The sequence below is a fragment of the Agelaius phoeniceus genome, chromosome 3 (assembly GCF_051311805.1).
Source record: "Agelaius phoeniceus isolate bAgePho1 chromosome 3, bAgePho1.hap1, whole genome shotgun sequence".
In the NCBI taxonomy this organism is placed as follows: Eukaryota; Metazoa; Chordata; class Aves; order Passeriformes; family Icteridae; genus Agelaius; species Agelaius phoeniceus.
Window position 1 is genome coordinate 87,533,977 of NC_135267.1, and position 23,329 is coordinate 87,557,305.

The following is a 23,329-nucleotide window of genomic DNA, read 5'->3' on the forward strand; positions in this document are numbered from 1 at the left end:
ACAGGCTGTTTGTTCCTTTTGGGAGAGGCTAGTGACAAAACAGAGCAGCAAATCTCTCCACCTACTCTCCTGAAAGCCACCAAGAGGGGAACAAAAAGCCAGCCCAGAGCTCTTTAGTTACCTGCCAGTTCAGACTGTCATTTACCCATGGCAGGAGACCTGGTCTCTGCTCTTCCCAACTCAGACACTTGACCAGAAAAGCAGCTCTTGCTGGTTGTGCTCACTCACTTGCTGTCACCAGCCTGGACATCTGCCCATTTTTAATGGTGCATGTGCAGTAAAAACAACCATAAGCAAACTTCAGAGCAGCCAGGAGATGACTGACTTGCCAGAAGATAGGAAACAGTTCATGTTCCTGCTCTACATCAGGGGAAACAAGGCTTTCTACTGTTTTATGACACGTTTTATGAAAAATCCTTTCCTTAGGATTTTTTCTCCTGAGAAGCTGAGAGGCCTCAGGAACAAAATGCAAGCAATGATTATCTGCTGCTGTGGAATGCAACAGGTGGATCTGTGATTGGTCTCATGTGATTAATTCTAATTAATGCGAATCACAGTCCAGCTGTGTGGACTGTTGTCACAGACATCTTTCATGAAAAATCCTTTCTTAGGATTTTTCCTTGTGAGAAGCTGCAGTGTCAGGAACCAAAGTAAACAATGGTTATCTGCTGCTGTGGAATGCAACAGGTAGACCTGTGATTGGTCTCCTGTGGGTGTTTGGATTTACTGACCACTCATGGCAGAGCTGGCTCTTGCTCTCTGAGACACAGATCTTTGTTATTCATTCTTTTCTATTCTTAGCTTAGCTAGCTTCTGAAGAAACTTTTTCCTTTCTATTTCTTTTTACTATAGTCTTAAAGTAACATATAAAATAATAAATCAAGCCTTCTGATCATAGAGTCAACATTCTCATCTCTTCTTCATCCTGAAAACCCTTGTGACCACAGTCACAGACTGTCTCAGTCAGTCACAAGTCTTTGTTATAATTCTTTTCCTATTCTTAGCTAGCCTTCTGATGAAATCCTTTCTTCTACTCTTTTAGTTTAGTTTTAATATAATATATATCATAAAATAATAAATCAAGCCTTCTGAAACATGGAGTCAACATTCTCGTCTCTTCCTCATCCTAAGACCCCTGCGAACACCATCACATCCTACAGCATTCCAACTGAACATCCAAGTCTGGTTGTCTCATCTCTCCTCATGGCAGCAAGAAGAAGATTTCTGAAACCACAGAATTGCTCTGCAGGGCAAGAAGGGATCTAGCCCAGTAATAGAACTGCTGCCTTCTCCCCTTAACTCTGAGGGCCTCTTTAAAGTTAAAACTGTTTTTCCTTCCTGACAGAAGTCACTCTTCAACCTGCAGTGAAATCACACTGGAGAGGTTTATCTAGCAGTAAACTCCCTTTCCATGGACTGTGACTCACTTCTGTAATCAGTGTTCACAACCTCAGGGAAACACATATATCAGAAACACCTCAGAAAACACTTATCATCTCCTCGCCTTCTGACCGCGAGATGAGGGGACAATTTATGATTTAGCTCAAATTATCTGCTCTAGTGAGATTCAGGAGTTGCTGCCAGCAAGTAGGATACCTGCTGGGACTTGGGGAAAGGAAGGACTTATTCAACCAGTGTTGAGCCATAATTGAAGGTTTAGGTTTGCTCGAATTAAGTATAACAAGAGACTTAGGACATTTTATCTGTCCCCTAAGCCAGTACTCATGTTCCTTGTTCCTTTGTGAAATGAAACCAATCTGTTACATGATTTACCAAGCTAAAAATTGAATGCATCCCTACCAAATTAGGAGAGAATTCATTATCTTCCTCAAAGCAGAAACTGTAGGAACAATTTACCCAAAAAAACTAAACCCATAACCAAAAATATAAAGACATTTTCACTGCAAGTCTCTGTTGCTTTATCACAATTTCCCAATTCAAATGAAGGTCTCTGTTTATAGATAAATATTATAAAAGCATGACATACAGCTGACTCTTTTTTTTCTCCCTGGTCTTCATCACAAAACATGAATCCACGTGACAAAAACAGATGCAGAGTTTAACTGTCTTTGTCACGGTTATTTCTGGTTACAAATAATGCAACTCCAACCACTGCATGAAATCTTTTGTGGCACATTGTACAGAGCTTAAATCTCTTCTCAGCTACAAGAATAGGACAGTGTCTCTTGCATCTGTCTTGTGCTTGTCATGTAGTCACTCATAAAGGATTTACTCTTTGCTTACCACTGTATAGGCAGGGCAACATAATATAAAGCAAGTACGTGCTATAGGAAACAAAGGCAGCTGCTGGAATGCAGTGCATCAAGGCAAACAAACTGCAGAAAACTGAAAAAGCAAGGTACCCATTGCAAGGGAACATCTTGCACCTCCCCAGGGTTTCCTGCCCCATGAGTCAGTGGCTACAATGGTTGTCTGTGTTCGCGCTCCCGAGGAGCCAAGTAAGAGAGAAATCCTGCTGTGTGCTCAGCTCTCTTCCCTTCTCTCCTGTGGTTGTGGAGACATAGACCTCCTGCAATGTGAGAGCTCTTCTTTTCCTGACTTGGTGCTTTGGGAAAGCCCTATTTCCCTGGCTCAGCAGCCAGTAATTGAGATTGGGTATTCACCTCCAACATGGCTTTAATCTTCCCCAGATTCAATGGTCTCGCAGGTAATATCACTGTGAACTAACTTGAAACTGCAGGTTTCTTGTTTAACAGAAAGTCAGAAACATAAAAATTACCTGTAACCTCAGGGGAAACGTGGCTCTTGATTCTTTGCACTATGGTTTGCAACAATGCTACACAGATCTGCTATTCAATTTATGGATCTCAGCTCAGTTTCAAAGTCATGGTGACTTTCTGTGCCACTATTCTGTAAACAAACTGCAGTTGCCTGTTCATCAGGCTTTGCAGTTTCATAACATAGCAGTGAAAGCTCTACATTCAGGTCACCTTGTCTCTTTTGGGTAGAGAAAATCAGACACAGAGTCTATAGTCTGTGAAAGAAAGGTTCACATTTCTTAATTTTCATTGCACACAGAAACAAAACAAACAAACAAAACCACAACAACAAAATGAACCCAAAAACAAAACAAGGGTTCTGATGCTCTAAATTTTCTGCAACTGCTTTGTATGGCTAGACTTCTTGCTACCCACACTACCATCTTGCTTTCTGGCCCCTCTACAAACATTTCACAGAAGTGATAAGAAATTACTTTTTCACATTTCCATTAGGAACAGAAGCAGATTTCAAACTTGAAAACTATCTTGCTGATCAAGTATCCAACATTCCAACCTATGTGTGGAAAACTACCCAATTCACTTGGTTAGCATACAAAGAACCTTCATCCCTTCCTCCAAATGATACAGTCACAGCTGGATTTCCTACTTGTTTATCTTAGTAACTTCATTGACCTGACTGAGCTTCCCCTTCACATAGCAGAAAATACTGACAGAAATAGAGGAAGAAAACCAGGTAAAGCACAGTTTTTTCAACAGCAAAGGAAGTTGACGAAAATGCTACCAGAGTACAGGGTTTCTTTCAGAAACAATAAATCAAGACGCATAAGTGAAAGTGATTACTTTTTCAGTACAGCTTAGGAGACTGCCTAGCACAATAATTTAAGAATTTTTACTGCTAGTTTGGTTTACTGCTTGGCTATAAATCTTGTTTAAACAATCCTAGGAGGATTGCTGCAGACCTCAGAAGCATGGGGAGCTCCAAAACAAGAGACCTTCAAACACAGGAAGGTTGCAAGCTTCAGTGCCTGCCACCCCTGGAAGCTTAATCCACAAGGGACATTTCAGAAAGGTTCTTTATGTCTTAACCTATTAGTTTCCTAGAGGTTTATTAGAAAGGTGCAAGGTCAACCAGTGCCTAAATATCTATTAATTACCAATGTTGGATCTATTGAATTTCAGGAGCTCTCTAGCACTTAAGTCTGGCAAGTGTCATTATTGAAATTCAGTTGAGGTCTAGGTTGAAATCTAAACCAAGAGAGTTAAATGCATAAATTGAAAAATCAATCAATCTCAGCTGGATAATTTGCAACAGATGCTTTACACTGATCCTTTGCTACGGGTGGCATTCTCAACATATGCTCTAAGAATGTAGGAGGTTAAAAGAGGTGGATAAAAAACATACAGATTTGTATTAGCTTGTAATAAGTCAAGGAATTATGTATTCATTTACCATAACAGTACCAGAAGGCAGTGATGTGCTAGGATCTAGTTTCTTTTATCCTAAGTTTATCTGTTAAAAATAAAAAGCTTTTCATAAATTGAGAAAAAAAACCCAAACAAAGAAAGATTCCAAATATCTCCTTATGCTCATTGTCTCTATAAATAATAGTGATAACAACAACAAAAAAACTTTAAAAATGCCAAGCAAATAATTTTCTAAATCAGCATTAGAGAGTTCAAGGAACACAATCAAATAAAGAAGGGTATCATCACAGCACAGATGGATACAACGTGAAATACATGATGTCTTAGAGAGTGAATCAGTTAGTCACTGGTCCATTTCTGGGCCTGTGGTACAAAAACAGTCCCAGGGACAAGTTGTTTCACAATGAAAAATGCAAGTAATTTAAAGGGAAATGGCCATAGTGCAGAGCTACACAGTGCCTGAGCTGTAGGTAAAGGTTTCAGAAACAATTGGCATGGAATTATTTTTCTCAAGTGAAACCAGTGGGGCAAAAATACGATAAGGATGCAAAGTTAAAATAGAGATGAAGAGCTTTTGCACACTGAATGACCCTTGTGTTTTTCATCCACTGTGACAACTGTGGCTAGCAGTGGCTTTGATCTCATTTTAGGGGCCTGTAATTCAGACATTCACATATTATCTTGTCATCTGGTGGCCCTTGTGGATGAATCAAAAGACTTAGACAGTTCTGAGACATAACTCATCATGCTTATTATTGACATCTACCTTACTGAGTACTTCATCTGCTAAAGCTGAGCACAGCTGCATCATGAAAGTGTATTCCTCTTCACCTATCATAAAGGCTTGCATATGGAAAACCCCTATACAGCCATCTAACCCCCAGACTTTTGCTTGGGTTTAAGGAAAAGCCACAGTTAGTACATGTTCTGGCAGGTGTGAGTCACTGGGCATCACATGGGTCTGATCCACCCTCAGCACAGGAGCACAGAGCTGGGACCTGGGCTGAGGCAGTCTGTTCCTAAACATATACCTATGGACAAAGGGTAAAGAAGACAAGCAGGACCAAAAATCCACATCAGATAAGATCAATTTGAGATAAAATTATTTTCACTGATTTCAGTGAGAACAGAATTTGGCCAATTGGGAAAATGCCTGAAAATCCCACAGCCAAAGCGCTTTTTTCAAAATGAAAAAAGGCTGTTAAGAACCAGCTATTTCAGACCTAAGAATTTACATAGCAGATGAATTTTCAAAGTCATTTTATGTCCAGAAATTCTATTGTGGGATCATTAAAAAAAAAAAAAAGGCAAAACAAAAACCAACCCACAAAACACCAGAGCACTTAGCACCCCATCTGCATTCAGTAGGCTGAGCACATTTGAAAAATCTGACCTTAACATATTCTCTCTAATAGGCTCAAAATGTGTTTTTTGAAGGAAACGTGCTTGGTGTTATGTTTGTGACAAAAGTAACAGGGGAGAAAAGTGTAATCACAGTCATTTGAAACTGGGCATCTAGTATGCCAAAGTACACCTGATTATTGTTCCTGTTATTCACCACTTTGTCTCAGGCTGTGCTTGTGGCAGATATAGGCATCAAAACTGTGATTTTTGTTTGTACTAGATCTCTGTACTAGAGAGAGAACGTAATTAAAAATATATTGTTAAAATACATATGACATTCCTCATGCAGGGCTATGAAATACATTAGAGCCTGAAATTAGCAGGGAAGGATGGAAGAAGAAAAAGTTCTTTTTAAATTTGGAAAGTGATATGCAGGCTAGAAAGATATGACTTTGATGGTTGAGAAAAATCTGTTCAGGTATGTCTTTTAAATAGTGAAGTGACCCCAATTTAAATAAAATTCTCTTCAAAATTTTCTCCTATATTCCTTACGAAATCGTTTTGCTTGGGCAAGAATGAAAGTATTTTAAATTATTTTTCTACCTGTTATGTTGCTGGCTTTTATTTCATCTTTCTTGTCTTGATTGGCAGGATTAGGCAAATGAGTCCCTCTCTCTGCAGGAATCCATTCCATGTCATGGTTTTCCTGAACAAACAGGTAAACTGATGCTCAAGTCTGGCTCTCAGAATACTTAAGCAACAACTTTTAAAAGTGTATTTTAAATACCATAGTGAGAAAAAAACCCAAACAACAAAACACCCCACAAAACCCGAGGTTAAAATCCCAAACAACAAACTCCACAAAACCTTGTTTTGATAACCTGTCCTGATTCAGTTTGAAAGCACAAAGAGTGACTAATATCAAATGGTCCTTTATCCCCCTGCACAGGGACCATGGACACATGAACACACGGGAGCACAGGGCTCCTGGAATCACCTGGTTAGGAAAGAATTTTATTCTTTTTCTAAAGATGGTCCACAATAGTTTAGAAACTGGAGAAGGGAGCCTAAAAATAGGCAGTGCTACAAAAGCTAGATTATACCACACTAAACTCTCATCTGATATTTAGAGTGGTGATTTCTGAATGCTTATGACTAACAAGACTTAGTATTACCCACTGTTTCTTCACAGCCACCTTACAAGACCCTTCAGCTCTACAAAACAGAAGTGGTTTTATTTGAAACCTTTCCCCACTGAGATGTGCAAGCAAGAGGAGAGAATTCAGTCTGTTTTCCCACAGAGGGGAAAGAGAGTCTATCTGCCAGAAAGCTTCACTGATGTCTCTTTCTGGCCTGAGTGCAGCCCTGCCAGAAGGGACCACAGAGCCCACTGCAACTTATCACCATGCCAGGACTTGCAAAATGTTAAAGTCCTTCTTTGTTGCCTGCCAAGAAACAAATCTCTCTTCCATGTACATCTATATATATATATATATATAAACATATATATATGTAAAGTCTTTGCTGGGAAATATCAGCACAAAGGCTGATATGGTAAAATTGCCCTTTCAGTCTCCTGGTCATGCATAATGGACAGACATGGTGAATAACAGCCAAAAAAAAAAATAGAATTGACTTAAATTAAACTATATGAATTCAGGTGATAGAAAATGAGGCTGTTAATGGCATCCCTCTGAAGGAAGCTATCACTGGAAGGAGAGGTCCTGCTTGGCCATGGATATCATTATCTTGACAAATGGGGTGGATGATTTTGCTTAGAGAGAAAGGAGAGTAGATACTTTTTAAATTACAGCAGTAATTCTAAAGCTGAATGGCAGTTTAAGGCTTCGTCCTCACCTGCAGCAAATAATTGAGGCACTATCATTACCTCATTACCCAAGCACACTGCTCTAAGCTTGGAAATGGCCTCTAAAGGGTCACTGACACTGCTTGAAGAGTTTGGAGGAAACATTATATTTAGGGACAAATATAATTATTTGCCACATGTTTTCTTACTCAAATGAAAGGATCACATTGCAAGCCACAAGCAGCAGACAGCAAGAGCAGCATGAATGAAAATGCACAAAGTGAGAGCCATGACAACACCATGAATATTTAGTCCTGGTTTGTCACTGACATATTTTCTGAAAAATACCTTTGCTAGGATTTTTCTCCTGAGGAGATGAGAGGCCTCAGGAAGGAAATGTAAACAATAATTATCTGCTGCTGTGGAATGTGGCAGGTTCATCTTTGATTGGTCTCATGTGGTTGTTTTTACTTGATGACCAATCACAGGTCCAGCAGTGTCAGACTCTCTGGTCAGCCACAAGATTTTATTATCATTCCTTTCTAGCTTTCTGATGTCTTCTTTCTCTTTCTTTAGTGTAGTTTTAGTATATCATTTTCATTTAATATAATATATATCGTAAAATAATAAATCTTGACATGGAGTCAAGATTCTCATCTCTTCCCTTGTCAGGGTTGACTGGAAATTACACACTGGTTATTTACTGATGCAGTTTTTCACCCCCTAGGATCATGTCCCAAGCAGAACCAAGAGACAGTATCATATACCTATGCCACAGCACCACTGACCCTAACCCTATTCCAGGGTTTGGGTCTCACTTAATAACAATGGTTATATCATCTCTTCCTCATCTCCAACATTATTCATGCCGTATTTTGGGTTTTGATCAGCTCTTGCAATTTTCCGCTGTCTATGGTGTCAAAATTCATGCAAAATTGAAGACAGGAACTGTAGCAGTCTGAAGAAAAGCACACAGCTCTTGCACTGGTCCTGGAACCACAAATATGAGTTTTGTGTGCCCCTATCAGTGCCACTCCAGAACGGCTTTGCTTTGCTTGGTATGAACAGGCTTGCAACCACCTGCATCTGCCTGTTAAAGAGACAGCCTCCTCCCCTTCCTCACCTAGGTATCTCCTGATTCCCATGCTGTCCATCTGGACTATCTCCTCCTGGCCAGGTGCTGTCATGAAATGATGCTTCTCAGCCCACTTAATTGTCCTCAAGTGACAGATGGGATTTGACTATAGCTGGTAAGCTGTAAGTACACGAAGCAGATGAGCAGTTAATTAGCAATGCTAGTGTTTCTGTGCAAATAGCTATAGAAACTACACATCAAAAGATGGCCTTATCAAGCCAGTTAGTCCATCTTCTCTCTTCTAATACATTTCTTATCTCATGCAGTACATTAAAAGGTTTGAGTTCCCCTGCGCCCAATAAGCTACTTTTAAAATCTCAAAGTTTCTATCAACTTTCCTTAGGAGACTATTTCACAGTCTAATGAATCTTGCTGTCAATAAATCTTTTCTTTCTGTTTAGCCTAAAGATAGTTCTTGAAATATTGAGCAGGAAAAAAAAAAAAAAAAGGGAAAAAAAAATCTGATAACTCTGTAGAACAATTTCTAAAAACGGTACTGTGCCTTCATGTTTCCTAGGACACATTAGCACTTCTGTAAATGGTTGTATTAGAAAAAGAATCAGTGCAGTTTTCTCCACCAGAGAGTACAAATTAGATATTCTGATCAAAAAAAGAAAAAAAAGAAAAAAAAAAAGAAAAAGAAAAAAGAATTTAATGGGGTGATCCAAGGAAAAAAATCAGTGCAGTCTTAATTTCATATATTGCAGGCCTAAACCCAATGGTCAATGCCTATGAGTCTATCCAATAAGGGAGTCTTACAAATTTATTTATTTAGTATTCAAAACACACAGAACAGACTCGAGAATTTTGGCTAAACAATCCCCTCCTGGGACCCAACTATTTCATAAAATAACTCAGGAATTCCTTAGGTTTTCAGAGTACCTTGACAATACCTGAATAAAGGTTTTAAAAATTTAGCCTAAGAAAAAATAGTGGAAATAAAAACATTTTTTAATATATAATTTATAGCATATTTAACATATTTCTTCTGTAAAAGACCCTTCTGATGTGCTGAGTCTTGAGAATGCTATCTGTGATTTATCACTAAATATATTTAAGAAAACAAGATACAAGCAGCCAAGAAAGAAATGAGCTCTTCTGTCAACAATTACCTTGGTGATAGTTCTTCAGTCTTGCCCCCCCCCCATCCTATTTTGTCTTGATTTAGAGGCTTCCCTCTATTCCTGTCTGTCTGGAAACTCTTTTCTGAAGGACCCTCGACCAGCACAAGAAAAAACTTCCTTGGTAATGTAAGGCAGGCACCAGTGAATAATTTCACCCATACCGAACTCAGGTAAGCCAGATTCTAAATACACACCAAAAATCCTAAATTAAATCAGTAAAAGTTAACGAAACCAGTCAGATGTCTACTTGAAAGAGTTTCCCCTATTTGCCATACTTCTAACTTGTTATAGGGATTGAGCACCATATGCAAGAGCTCAGACTCTTGTACCCTCAGAAACCACAACTTTCTAAGTGATCTCTTGTCTATACACTCAAATGTTATCACTATTAAACTTCTAGAAGAACAGTTTCACAAGAGAGAAAGAAGAATTCTCCTTTTTCCAGCTTAAGAGGCCCATAATACCATTTAAACTTTTTTCCTCAATAAGTATGAGAATGCCTACCTGTTCCAGCCTGCCAGAGCCCAACAGCAGCCTCCTCACGTTCACACCAACACAGCCAGCCACTGCAACTATTGAAGAAGCCCAAAGTGCAGAGAGTACAATTTTCACCTAACTAAGAGTGAAACACTATGAAAGCTATCTGAAATTTCTGAGCCAGAGACCGTGATTATATCAGCATAGTTTCAGAATCCAGGGTGCTAATAACTTAGTCAATTCAGCAGTGAAGCTTTCTCTCTGTACCCTGGTAGAAGATCACTGTTTCTACCCACATGTGCAAGCACTGAGTAATTTGCACCTCTTCACACCCTGCTGGTGCACAGCTGTGGACTCAGCCAAACACGACATCCTCCTGTGCCATGAGCACCATAGGAATCAGCATCTTGAGTCAAATCAGTCTGAACAAATCTGAATCATGTCACATCGATGGTATATCCAGCCCACTACCTTGTTTCTGCTAGTAGCTAATAGGGAAAACAGTCAAAAAACTTAAAAGCAATGCAAGTCTTTAGTGACAATTTCCCAGAATACTCTCTCAGCTTTTTAGCTGCTTGTGGTGCAGCTAACATCGTTAAGTGAAGATAATGTCTTTGTGTGTTAAAAAACATCATGTTTTTTTCTTGTTTAGTTCTCCAAATGGTCTATAAATCAAAGTAAACAATTAGAAACCCCTGAATCCTGCAGAAAAGGGTTTCACAGCTTTTCATTATCCCAAGATAAGCAGTGCTTCATTATTTTTTTCTGGACCTGTCACTTGCCAATTTTATCTGTTTTCCTGTAAGACTTGTATCGAAAGAGACTTGGAACGAAAATATTTTTCATGGTCTTAGATATCTTTATCATATCAAACTAGAGTAAATTCCTTTCAACCTGCAGTATTCAATCATTCTTTGTTTAAAAGCTTATCCATCCATCCATCCATCCATCCATCCATCCATCCATCCATCCATCCATCCATCCATCCATCCATCCATCCATCCATCCATCCATCCATCCATCCTCTGCTTCTCTGCATTTTTTCAGTTCATCTTCTAGGACGAGAACTGTGCAACGTCATTGATGAGAGCACTGAAGTCTCTTAACAGCTGAATCTGCACCCAAAAGGGCTGTTGTAGACACAGAATTGTACTGGTGGGTCTCTGTTAGGATCTGTTTATCACCAGTGACAAAGGCCACTGGATTTACTGTCACTGGGTAACCATCTGCACTACCTACAGAGCAGTTCCACTTTGTACCAAGCAGAAAAGCTCACACAGCACTTTCCAGGGATGCTCAATTGTCTTGCAGACTCTAGACCCCTAAACTTAAATTTCTCAAGCTAGAAAGTACAGGAAGACATCTCACCAAATAAGGAGATGTTTGTGGCATCAGCTAAAATCTCTTCCTTCTGCTATTCTGCTTCATTATACAGTAAAATAAATAAATTCATGAATGAATCATCACCTAAAAAGTCTCAGGAAATCATAAATCACATGTTTATTGATGACACAGTGAGTAAACCATCTATATTTAATAACTACTGCTCTTCTCACTGCTCTTATGGATTATGTGTGTTAATCACGCTGGTGATTTTTGAATATTTATTGTTGGTTTTGTCTCTGCTGTAGTCATATATTAGAAGATTTCACATCAAGAAGAACAAGTAAACATGCTGTTGCTGAATGTATTATGGGGGGAATTAGAATGAGACATTAAAATGAAGTTTTTAACAGGCAGTGCATCTTCATTCAACTGAATGTCATGGGAGATGAAGCATGTCCAAGTAATTATTGGAATTACCAGTGCAGCTAACAGCCACAGAGGACCACTATCCTGTTTTGGGTAACTGAGGTTTGGACAGCTGAGACAGGATTGTAGTCTGTGCTAGGAGGGATTAGTTGCAATCCAGACAAACTACACCAAATGTGAAATGGGTGATCAACAGCTGCAGTGCAGAACTTTATTTGGTTTGATGGAGTGTTTTTTGGTTTGCTTCTCAGTGTAGGTTTAAAGGCTGTCTTGTAAAAGTGGTAAGAAAAGCTTTGATCAAGGGACTTAAGTGGTTTTTTTTCCTGAGTTTACATAAGTAACTATAAATCTTCTAAAGTATAAATTCTACCTTTTGTTTTTTCATATCAACCATTTATGAGCAGTTTGCATATTTCCTCTATGAATAACTATATCAATGATCTTAGGTCACCTGAGCTTTCTGATTTTGCTAGACTGATCATTTTCACTACCAGGCTGAGGTTATGTTTACATGCACAATGAGGAGAGAGAGGTGAGAAGTTCTTGGTCTCTTCATCTGAAAACTAAAGAAATAAATCAACCATGAGCTGACATAAATTACATCCTTCAGAACTTCAGTTGAAATAAGAAGCCCTAAAAATTAAAAGGCCAAATAAATCTTAGCTGTAGCATAATGAAAGCAGAAAAATTGTGTACGTAATATGAATAAAATGTTTCAGTCCATCACTGGAGTAAAATAATTATATTATTTGAATTTATTCTAGTGTGAATTTCATCAGGAATTCAGTATGCCAATTCATGATAATAAGTAAAATATACATGAGGAAGAGTGGGTTTGCCTGGATGTATGCTTGGATGATTTCTAGCATCCCAAGCAAGATGAAAAGCTTAGTATAGCTATTTCTGCTTGGGGTTTTTTTTGGTTGGTGTTTTTTTGTTTGTTTATTTGTTTGTTTGTTTTGTTTTTGTTCTTTTTATTTCCATTTGGTGTTATATCCATATCCCTCCCAAATGACTATTAAATAAACATAGAAAAAATAAGCAGGAAGATAATGCATATGATGAGTACTTTCTTCAACTCTATTAGAGCATGTAAAAATTGTACAAAAGAGTTCTGTGGCTCCTACTTTAGCTAAGGCTTGCTATTTGAGTACTGTTTTCATAACAGTCTTGCTGAAATGAAAAGCCTAAATGAAGCTCTCCAGTGGGCTCACTCGTGTAGGCACAGCTCACTCTGTTGCTGCTGCAGCACAGCTCTGGGATTTGATCTGTTTTCCATTCCTCTGGCTTAGCACTGCCTCACCATGGCCTCAGCCTCAGCAGGATGACAAAAGCCAGTTTGATGGCTGACCCAACCAACCACTCTGCTGTAGGCACTGCAGGTGAGCACAGAGCAGTTTAAACCAAAACCCACATGCCAATTTCTCAGTTAAGGAATAGTAACTCTACCCCAATTTACATGGGAAGCACTGAGGAGCAATTCATTTGCTCAGAGTTCTGAGTGGAAGATGTGCTAACAGCAAAGGGAGTGCTCACTGCAGTGTCAGCATGTCACCATACAGCCTCCAAAAGCTCTGCACTATAGGAATATTTTGATATAAACTGTCAAGATCCCCTCATTCCCCTTTGCCCTGGCTTAGAATGGTGAATCACATGTTAATGATAGTCCCTAACACACTTAAAAATGGAGTAGTTTCAGGTTCACTTTTACACCTAAGAGAATATGAACCATGGACCACCCAACAGCATTTTTAGTATGAAGGGTATAGAGCTGCTGCAGGTGGCTCCTCTACCACAGGAAACTTTCTTACATTTATCAGCTGCTTCTTTTACTTTTCAGATACCACAGAGCATTGACAGTGAACTCCTTAATTCATTGATGATCACTTGGGTTCCCTCTCAGCCCCCATTGTTTCTGCACAGATTATATTTCACAGAGGTTAATTTGGAATTGTGATGGTCTGCTTTGCCTTGGTACAAGCCTCCCACTCAAAGACCACAGTTCCTTGCCATTTTACCTTCATATTTTCCTGTCCTATGAATCTTAAAGTAAATGCAGCATTTTTACAGCCTGTTATACTTGGAGAAGCCTTTGAACTATCTGTTCCATTTGTGCATAGCCATCCATAAAGAACAGACCTATCAGGACAAGAAAACAAAAAAAAAAATGAAAAAGGAAAGAAAGAAAAAAATTCTACTAAAAGAAGTGGTGTTACTGTTGTATGGCTATCAGTTAATGTTAAGAATTATTGTTTAGAAATTGTTTAGAATTGTTGTTTAGAAGAATTATGGTAAGAAAGCATAATTTTATCAGAAATTGAGAGAAAATTTTGACTTATTTGGATTAGACTGTCTCATTAAAATTTGAAGAATATCTGCTTTCCAGAAAATATAAGTTATTTTCTGTAAAAATAGCACAAAATGCCACATTAAAGCTTTAAACGTGATATAAAGTTCAATTTCATTTAGAAACAAAACTCATAAACATTCCAGCCAAAAATATTTTAAAAGACAACAGATATTGTTGAATAATACCCATCCCCCCTCCCACAACATACTTAGGAAGCTAATTTGGACAAAACCTATTCCATAATGAAAAAAATCATAGAATGGTTTAGGTTGGAAGGAAACTTAGAGATCAGCTAGCTCCAAGCCCCCTGCCACGGACAGAGACAGTTCCACTAGACCAGGTTGTTCACAGCCCCATTGAACACTTCCAGGGATTCACTACTTCTCTGGACAACCTGTTCCGGTGCTTTACCACGCTCGCAGGGAAAAAATTTCCCCTAATATCTATGCTAAACTTGCACTCACTCGGTTTGAAGCAATTCCCCTTTGTCCTGTCACTGCCTGGCCTTGTAAAAAGTCCCTTTCCATCTTTCTTGCAGGCTCCCTTCAGGTACTGGAACACCACAGCCATGTCATCCTGAAACCTTCTCTTTTCCAGGCTGAACAATCCCACTTCTCTCACCCTTTGTCCATAGGAGAGGTACTCCATCCCCTAAACAACTTGATGACCTTCCTGTGGATGATCTCCAGCAGCGCCATGTCCTTGCTGTGCTGGGAACCCCAGAGCTGATGCAGCGCTGTCGGTGAGTTCTCAGCAGAGGTGAGCAGAGGGACAGGATGCTGCCCAGGACAGGTTTGGCTTCCTGGGCTGTGAGTGCACATTTCCAGCTCATGTCCAACCTCTCACCCAGCAGCACCCCCAAGTCCTCCCCAGGGCTGCTCTTGATCATCCCCCAGCCTGTGTTGATACCAGGGCTGCTCCATCCAGCACCTGGTCCTGTTAAACCTCGTGAGACACCCCTGGGCCCGCTTCTCCAGCTTGTCCTTGTCCCAGGCTGACTGAAAATTCTTCACCAGCTCTCATTAGGTTGTGTGTTTCCTTTTGTTGACACAGGTATGCTCCTGAGTGGATCCTTTGTCTTCACTGGTCTACAAACACTTTGTAAACATCAGTACTGCTAAGCCTGTCTCTGACATTTGTTACCATTATCTCCTGTTACAAAGGCAGAAGTGAAAAACAAAGTTTACACCTATGGCCAAGAATGCATCTAACCATATGTACACATGTACACATTATACACATGTAATCAAAAGGGTCAAAATTAATGAAAAATACATTTTTTGAGCTGACTTGCCATTTTCTTATTTAAACGGGAAAAAGATCTTTTGTTTCAGTTGAACTCATCTCACCTTTCTGAAAACATTTATTGAATCTGAAGTAGAAACATAATTACCCAAGCATTTAATTTCAAATTACCATCTCCATTTTAGAAGTGACCTAATGTACAATATACAAAAGGGGAAATTGGAATTTTGGAAATGCACCTTTCCAAAATTAGCAAATTGAAAGTTGTTTTCCCTTTTTCTTTGCAGTCAACTGTGGGCTTTTGCAAACCTTAGTAAGTCCTGCACAGACTGTTTCTTGCAAGCCTACTTTGTCTCTCAGGCTTTAACCAAAGTCTTATTTGTATGGTTTTGCTTCATTACCCAGTTTTTTTCCTGTAAATAAATGAAAATATTTTAATACACATGTACGTTAAAGGGGCTGGTACTGCCATTCCTTTCCCCTGTGAGATGCCAGGATTTACTGGATATCAATTTTAAAATTCACTAACAGTGATACAGTCTACATTTTATTTTTATTAATTTTAATAGTGGTTAGAAGTATCAATTTCAAAAAAACTGTTTGTTATGATTTAATTCTTACTTTATTTTTTATCTCATCCCAGGGTACTGTTGCTTCTCTGAATGACGAAAATACCTGGACATTTGAATATCACACTAGTCAAATAATCTCAGAAAAATCAATGGAAATCCCAGTGACCAGTATCAGTTAATGTCACCAAAGCTTAGCATTTATCAACAGAATTTTAAGGAATCAAGTTTCTCTGGAGTATCAATTTACAAAGGCCTACTAGTAAGCTCAAATATCCTTTTCTTGTGTGAGGTAAATATGATTTTACTACTTGGTGCCCTATAATCATTCAGCAATATCTGTTATTCTATGACACGATCAAGCAAAAAGAACTGTGTGTTGGCAAGGTAAATGGTTTTTTTCTTGTTCCTGGTAAGACTACAGAAACAAAAACAATATGTTTTTAACAGAAGGATCCAACAATAGAAGGAGCATAAAATAGGTTACAAAATAAATTTATAGCTGCAGGAGAGATTGTTTTGAAACAAAGTAGAAATTTTTCTGAGAATGTCAATCTAAGATCCCATATTCTTTCCAAACAGCTCTCAGATAATGCTTTGTTAAATGCTAGAAAGGCTTTGAAAATTTAATCAGGAGTGGAAGAAATGGAAGCAAAGGTCCAAAACTGTGTTCTTTTGTTCTTAAATGTTTTTGCCACCCTATGACTAAAGTCTCTGCAAACATGGTATAATCAGATTGTGGCAGGAACACACCCTGGCTTCCCATCTTGAAATACTGTGACTGAAGAAGCATTCCTCTGAAAATAGACCTGATTTGCTGCAGAAATAAAGTCTAAAAGTGCAATTTGCCTTTTACCTGAGCTAGCAAGACAAGACATATTTAGGAAGAACAGCTGGCTGCAGAGTTCATTTTTGCTCTTCATGTACTTGTCAGTATAAAGAAAAAAGAGGAGTGATTGTGAGAAATGTGAGGAATGATAGTGAGAAAATTGCATCTTGTACTAAACTTGGGAGGCTTTTTATTTAGGATTTCCTAAAAGATATTTGGTTTCTATAACAGGATTTTTGTGGAATACTGTAGTTTTAACAAATGTATTAAGCTCATCACCATTTCATGATAGAACAACACCTGCTATTAGAAAAAAGAAAAAAGAAAAAAGTTGAAAGTAATTCCTTAAAGTGAGCATGATTAGACTAATATATAATAAGCAAAAAATCTATTTGAGAAACAGAAACAGAGAACACAGCCTAACAAAGACTTGGTTCTCAGGTCTTTCTCCACTGAGTGGTGAGATGGTGGTTTAAGGCCTGGTATATCTGTATGCAAAGTCTACCCCAACTAGGTCTCAGTTTCAGTGAGGTCACTACATGATCTCTCTGTGATTTAATGCTAACTACAGCACCATGGGAGTAGCAGGATATGTCAAATGAGAGGACAAGGTCAATGAGCTGTGATGGAAAGAACTGCAGCAGCTGTTAACTTGGCCCGAGGGCATTATTTATTTTTAATTGTAAATCCTATAGTTGAGATAGAACATGGCATAACTTTGATTTTTCCATTCTGTGGTAGGACACTGACATAGGATAAAAGTCACCAGTACACAGAAATTCACTGTGTCCTATCTCAGCCTTCTTACAAGAGGATGCTCCTTTTCTTGGCACAATCTGAAATGTAGCGAGGTTTTGTGAGACATAGATCCACAAGGTCATCACAGACCTTTGTTTAGCTGCTCATAGCATTAGACAAATGAAAAAGTTGTAAAAGAGGTAAATAAAAACACTAAGGTGATCATGAAATGCAGCCATTAGACATCCAGCACAGAAGGGAAAGATCTCAGCCCATCAGTTGCGCGCTCTCTGGAAAAGACATCATAAGAAGAGGGACCTGGTGTATTTTAGAGGGTCTCTTACATTAACTTGAAAGCTTGTTGCTAGGTTCTACTAGGAATTGAGTGGTTATAAGTATTAGCTGATGATAAGAAACTCTTTGTGTTCAGTCCTGAGGAAAAATAAAAAAAATATCTTCTTCACTCAACTCGATATTGATCTAGGGAGGTGAAAGGCTGAGACATCAGGAACAAATGCACAAAGGGCTTGAGTACATTTTCTCATGATCCCCAAAATGCTAGAACAGGTTAGATGTGAAAAATAAAACAACCTTGAGTGGCTGTGAGAGGTATCAGCTATGCACAGTGTGACCAGTAACACACATTAGTCTGTCTTTAGCCTAGCCTGGTATTCTGGCTCAGTGGAAAAAAGTAACATACAAATAACTAAAGAGACAGAAACATCTTCTTAGCTTTATCACAGCTGTTTTTGCTTTCTGTCTTCCCCCTCATCCTACCCAAATTTCTCCAAATTTTCTCCCAATGTTACTCTCTTTGCTCTCAGGGTATTTGCTCTCAGGAATATGCATCAGGCTGCACTTCAGCTTCTCTGCTCCAACTCTCTGTCAGTATGACCAATTCTCTCCAGTTCACATGAAAGTGCTGCCACCCACCCCTGGATCTGAAAGAAAACATTATTAATTCATGTCCCTGAAACTCCTCCCACCAGCCAGAGGCCAGTTGGGTCCAGTCAGGGTAGGTTGATGGGAGACCATGAACAGAGGAAAGCTCATTCCCTGTGAGACTCCTGGCCACACAGCAGAACTGTGAAGTCCATGAACAACCTTCCCCCTCATCTCAAGAAGGTACCACTGTCAAAATGCATCTGTGGAGCCATGAACAGAAGATGTAATTGCACTATTAAGGAAAGGTCACACTATCCTTCCAAAGTGGGTGTCAGCTGAAGAATTCATGGCTCAGTGGGCTACTTGGTCATGTGAAATGAGATAAGTGAATACTCATATATCTCACAGAGGATCTCAATTTTCAGAGATAATTACAAGATATTGTGATTATGGACAGCTTTCAAAAAAAACCCCACCAAACCAGAAAAACACAAAACCCCTTGGTCCTCTTCTTCATGAGAGTTTCTGGGAACAAACACATTTTCCCATTTTTCTACTGAACATTTCCAGAGGAGATAAGTTATCTGACCTGACAACAGGGAGAAAGTGCAGTCAATAGTTTGGAGAGCAAGTAATCAATGTTGTACCCTTATTTAAAAAACAATATACAGTAAATGTCTGCCAGCAGCAGTGATAACATTCACTTACACTAAAGATAAGTCATACGAAATGCCAACTACTCCTCAATTTAGGGAATCAACAAAATGGTCTCAGTCCAGATAATTTATTTTCTATCAATACAGTTTGGCCTTTCTCTTTCTTAGTTTAGCATTCTTGTTTCACACCCAAACTATGCAGAGCTCTCTGAGTATCACATGTGTTTAGCTAATCACAGGAATATTCACAAAGGGAAGGAGATCAAGTATCTTCTGAAATGAATGGGAAGGTTTTGATATTTATCGCTAAGGAGACAGACATTTGTTGTTGGCTACTTTTAAACCAGACAGGGAATGCTGAACAAGCCATGACAGGCATTTTTTCATTCGACTTTTCCTTTTGCCATTTGACTGCTCATTGTTTTCATTCTGTACTGAAAGGGCAGATAGATTTTTTAAAGGCTTTTAAGGGAGGGATCTAATTTAAATCTTGGTACAGCCAGTTCTTCCTTTGTAGCACCAATACAGGTGCTGCTGTCTTGCTGATAATCACAGCCTATCCATCCTGCCACGGCAGCAGCAGATGTGGCATGTTTAAGACATCCTCTTTTCCTTTCCCATTCTTAGTTTTTATCTTTGGGCTGTAACAAAAGGAGGATTACTCATTCTGACCAACATGTAGACTGAAGCTTTCCTGAAAAGCTTAGACAGGACAAAGGAATGGCTAAGAGCTCTTGGTAACGGGTGCCATTTTGAGCCCCTTTGCTCCTCAGCCTGTTGAAGGAAATTGCTCCTCCAAAGGCAGAGGAGGAAAAATTCCTTACCTGTCCACCAATGCATGCATTTCCTCCAACCTCAGTCGTGCCTGCTCACCACAATCCACGTGACTTGATTAGATTTAGGTTTTTCATAGACTTTCCTTCTCCCAGCCAAGTCAGCTCAAACTCTACTGTCCTAACTGGACAACTGCAGCAATTTGTCTCAGTCCTGCACATAAAGATCTATGTACCACTCTCACCTACCTCTTCTGGCTTCAGGAAAAGAGTCACACTGGTGATTTTCTGCACCAGTGCCACACACACGTGTTTTCCAGGGATTTCCAGTGCAACATTAGTTCTATTAAAATAGACAAGATGCTTTCAGCCATCGTGTACTTTCTGTTGATTTTATCCTTAATCCAGCTTCTGTTCTGCTCAGAATCTGCCTTGCTGTGTACTGGGATGCACCAGCCTTACCTCTCACCTGCTGACCAACCATTGTCCAGGACCCTGGATTTACTGCTATTCCAGGACCCTCTCCTTATCTCACCTCTTTCCATAACCCCACAGTGGCAGCAGATCTTCCAGAGGATTAGAGACATGTTCCTTCTTGAGGTGTGATTAGCAGAAGCCTCCTAAATGCTCCATTGTACTGCTTATACTATTGCTGCAGCTATCCCCTCCTACCTGTTATTTAGCTGCCATATCCTCTCAGTGCATAAGTTTTCCATAGCTGGAGAAATGATTTCAAGAGCAAGCTCTCAGAGGCCTTGATATCTCACAGCATTTGTTGCCAAGACACCCCTAAAATAATCCCATTTGGTGAAATAAATTGATTTCCAGGTAAGGCTTGGCAGGCAAAAGTTTTCTGGTTCCTTGAGTCAAAATGACCATGTCTACAGTTTCTTTGTCCCAATCTGAAGGTGTGCAAGCCTTCTAATGAGCCAGAAATGCTTAATTCCAGTTCAGCTCACAGATTTGCTTGTCCTTTAGAAAAATGGGATTTTATGATCAAGTTTCATAAGAATTATTTTCAGTTTTCATGCAAAATGCATGAACTGGAAAGAAATAATAAAAAATTATCTTCCAGAAAGAATGTAAGGTAAAGTGTTCTAGAAATTTTGTTCCTACAGTTTTTTAGTCAGGAAATTCCTAAGACTGACCATTTCCCAATCATGTTTCTGTTCTGTTAAAAATATCTTTTCCTGCAAAAACAAAAAACATTTATACTAGAAACCTCCCACTCAGCTCTGCCTTCTATGTAGGTCAATAGTGATTCTGCATGGGGGCAGACCCTGACAGCACATCTTTTTCCTTCTTCCATGTTTTCAAATCAGCATTTTTTTTTAACTGAAAAGATGTTTTCTGACTTCTACTGCTGCTGCTCATTTTATATGCTGAAGTTGGTATCCTGGATTTGTCACCAATGTTTTTCCATAAAGATGAGGATATTATCAGAGACCCATATTGTGGGTAAGACAAAGAAAATGACAGGAAGAGAGAAAAATCAGAAAAAATGTCATATCAATATTCTGAAGTACAGTGACAATCGCTGATCCAAGGGATGCAGAAATGCTTCTAAATGACACAATCTTTTCCCAGTTTTCCATGTCACATCACTGTGAGCCTTCTAATGACATGTTTATGTATGTTAATTTCATGCCAAGGTTTGTCATTTAGCCATGCAGGTGGTAGTTTGAGTTCCTAGAATCAGAATTATCACTTACAGGCTTTCCTCTCTCTCTGTGCATCCCAGGTGGAGCTGGGTTGGGCAGAGAGTAACAGCTGGCCCTTCACTGCAGCACTGCATCATGCTGATTTGTGATTTGTGGGGTTTGTTTTTATTCTGGTGCACTCAGATGAAACCCTGTCTTTTGTAACAAGTTTCAGTTCATAACTGGGCACTGTTCAGACCCATCCAAGCACATGTGGCCTCTGGATGCCGACAGAGAAAATCCCAGCCCCTTGGTGAGATCCTTAGTTGCTAGAATTAGTTGCTAGAACTAGTCAAATTCTACATGGTAAAACAAAAGAGGGAAAAGAGAATACAAGCAATGGCCTATTTGGTGTTGGACAATAAATTTCAGAGTCATCTGGACTGGTTTGAAGGAGCCACAGATTCCTTCTTTCAAAAAGAGTGTTACTGCTTTTCAGTTCAGCACCTAGAAAATAATTAGCCTCTCCACTAAAACAAACCCATGACAGCACATTGGACAAACATGAAGAAAGTAAGGCTGAGTGCTCAGGCCAGAAAAAAAAAAAGACTGAGTACACAGTTGGATCAACTTACCCCTCTTCTCCCACAGGTGATCTTTGTAGGTCAAGGCAGAAATGCATTAGCAATGCAAAATGGGATTTGGGAGTGAACAGGCACTGTCATCATCCCCTCCCTCACCTCTGCGAGGGTGGGTAGCAAATGCAGCCTCAAGGGTTTTCAGTCCACAGGTTTTTCAGCAGGGAGTTCAGTCACTTGAAGAATATTCCCGCCCACTACGAGTTAAACCTTGATAATTTTGAATCAGCCTCCCATTTTGCTTTTTGCCCACAAGAACAAAAAAAAAAAAAAAATGGGGGGAGGGGGCGGATCAGATGTGTCTATAATCATTACATTGCAAACTTGAGTCAGTGGTCAGATTCCTCAGCAAAGAGGGGGAGCAGAAGCACTCTGACTAGGATTGCTGGGGGCTGTCAGCTCAGGTCCACCTGAGCAGCAGGCAAAGTGGAGTCTAAGGGGCAAGGCTACACGTGCCATTTGTACTCCCCATTAGGAAAAATGGTCAGTAATGGCCCCATTTTAAATTTAAACAAGAAGCACCGAAGCTGTGGAGTGCAGCATGGGGCAGAGAGGACAGCAGCAAACAGGGGCTCTGAGGCTGGGTCACATTTCTCACCCTTTATGGTGCACCAAGGGGGGCCAGCTTGCCTGCATGCAGTGCCCTACACAGCCAGATACTGGGGCACACCTGGTCCAGAGTTGCCCTAAAGAAACCAGAGCTGTGCTGGGGAGAGCAGATCAGACACTGTCTCTGATCCAAGGGGTGATACAGATCTTTGCTGGGTTTCATGGGTTAAAAACATTCAGCATTAATTTTTTTGCTAACTGTCTCCTGGCATTGTTTATTTTTTACATTCCCTCTCTCCCCTAGAATTAGAAGCAGTTTAAGGGAAGGTCTGAGCTCTTCTCCGTGCTGTTGCGGTGCGGCAGCTCCGAGCAGAGCGCACACGAGAAGCGCTCTGTTGTGCTCAAGTGGTGATCTCTGGGCAATGCAAACTCACCACTGACACAGAGCAAGCTGTAAACAAGGGGACTGCAACCAGCCTGAAACACAGCAGGAGTGGAAGTAATTATTTGTCTCTCTTCTTTCTCATCACAAGCCTAAATTTGCCCTTTATAGTCTCTGTACACATCAAGGTCCAATAAGAAATTGATCCCCTGCATGGCAATGTTTCCTCTTTCTGGAGGAACAGAAAATCCCCATGACAATTGTGTTGCA

General features: G+C 39.6%; 1 protein-coding gene across 5 annotated transcripts in view; it reads right to left on the reverse strand.

The window, feature by feature from the left end:
• LRFN2 (leucine rich repeat and fibronectin type III domain containing 2) overlaps window positions 1–23,329 on the reverse strand; it is a 158,318-nt gene that overhangs the window by 132,560 nt on the left and 2,429 nt on the right. The window contains exons 2-3 of one of the 5 annotated variants that reach the window (XM_077175815.1): window positions 8,441–8,572; window positions 6,114–6,216 (exon numbers count right to left, since the gene is read on the reverse strand). The exons of 2 other annotated variants lie outside the window; for them this stretch is intronic. The gene's annotated coding sequence lies outside the window, so the exon portion shown is untranslated. Of the gene's footprint in view, window positions 1–6,113; window positions 6,217–8,440; window positions 8,573–22,125; window positions 22,268–23,329 lie in introns of those variants that run through there. 2 more of the 5 variants (XM_077175816.1, XM_077175817.1) reach the window with 2 other exon arrangements.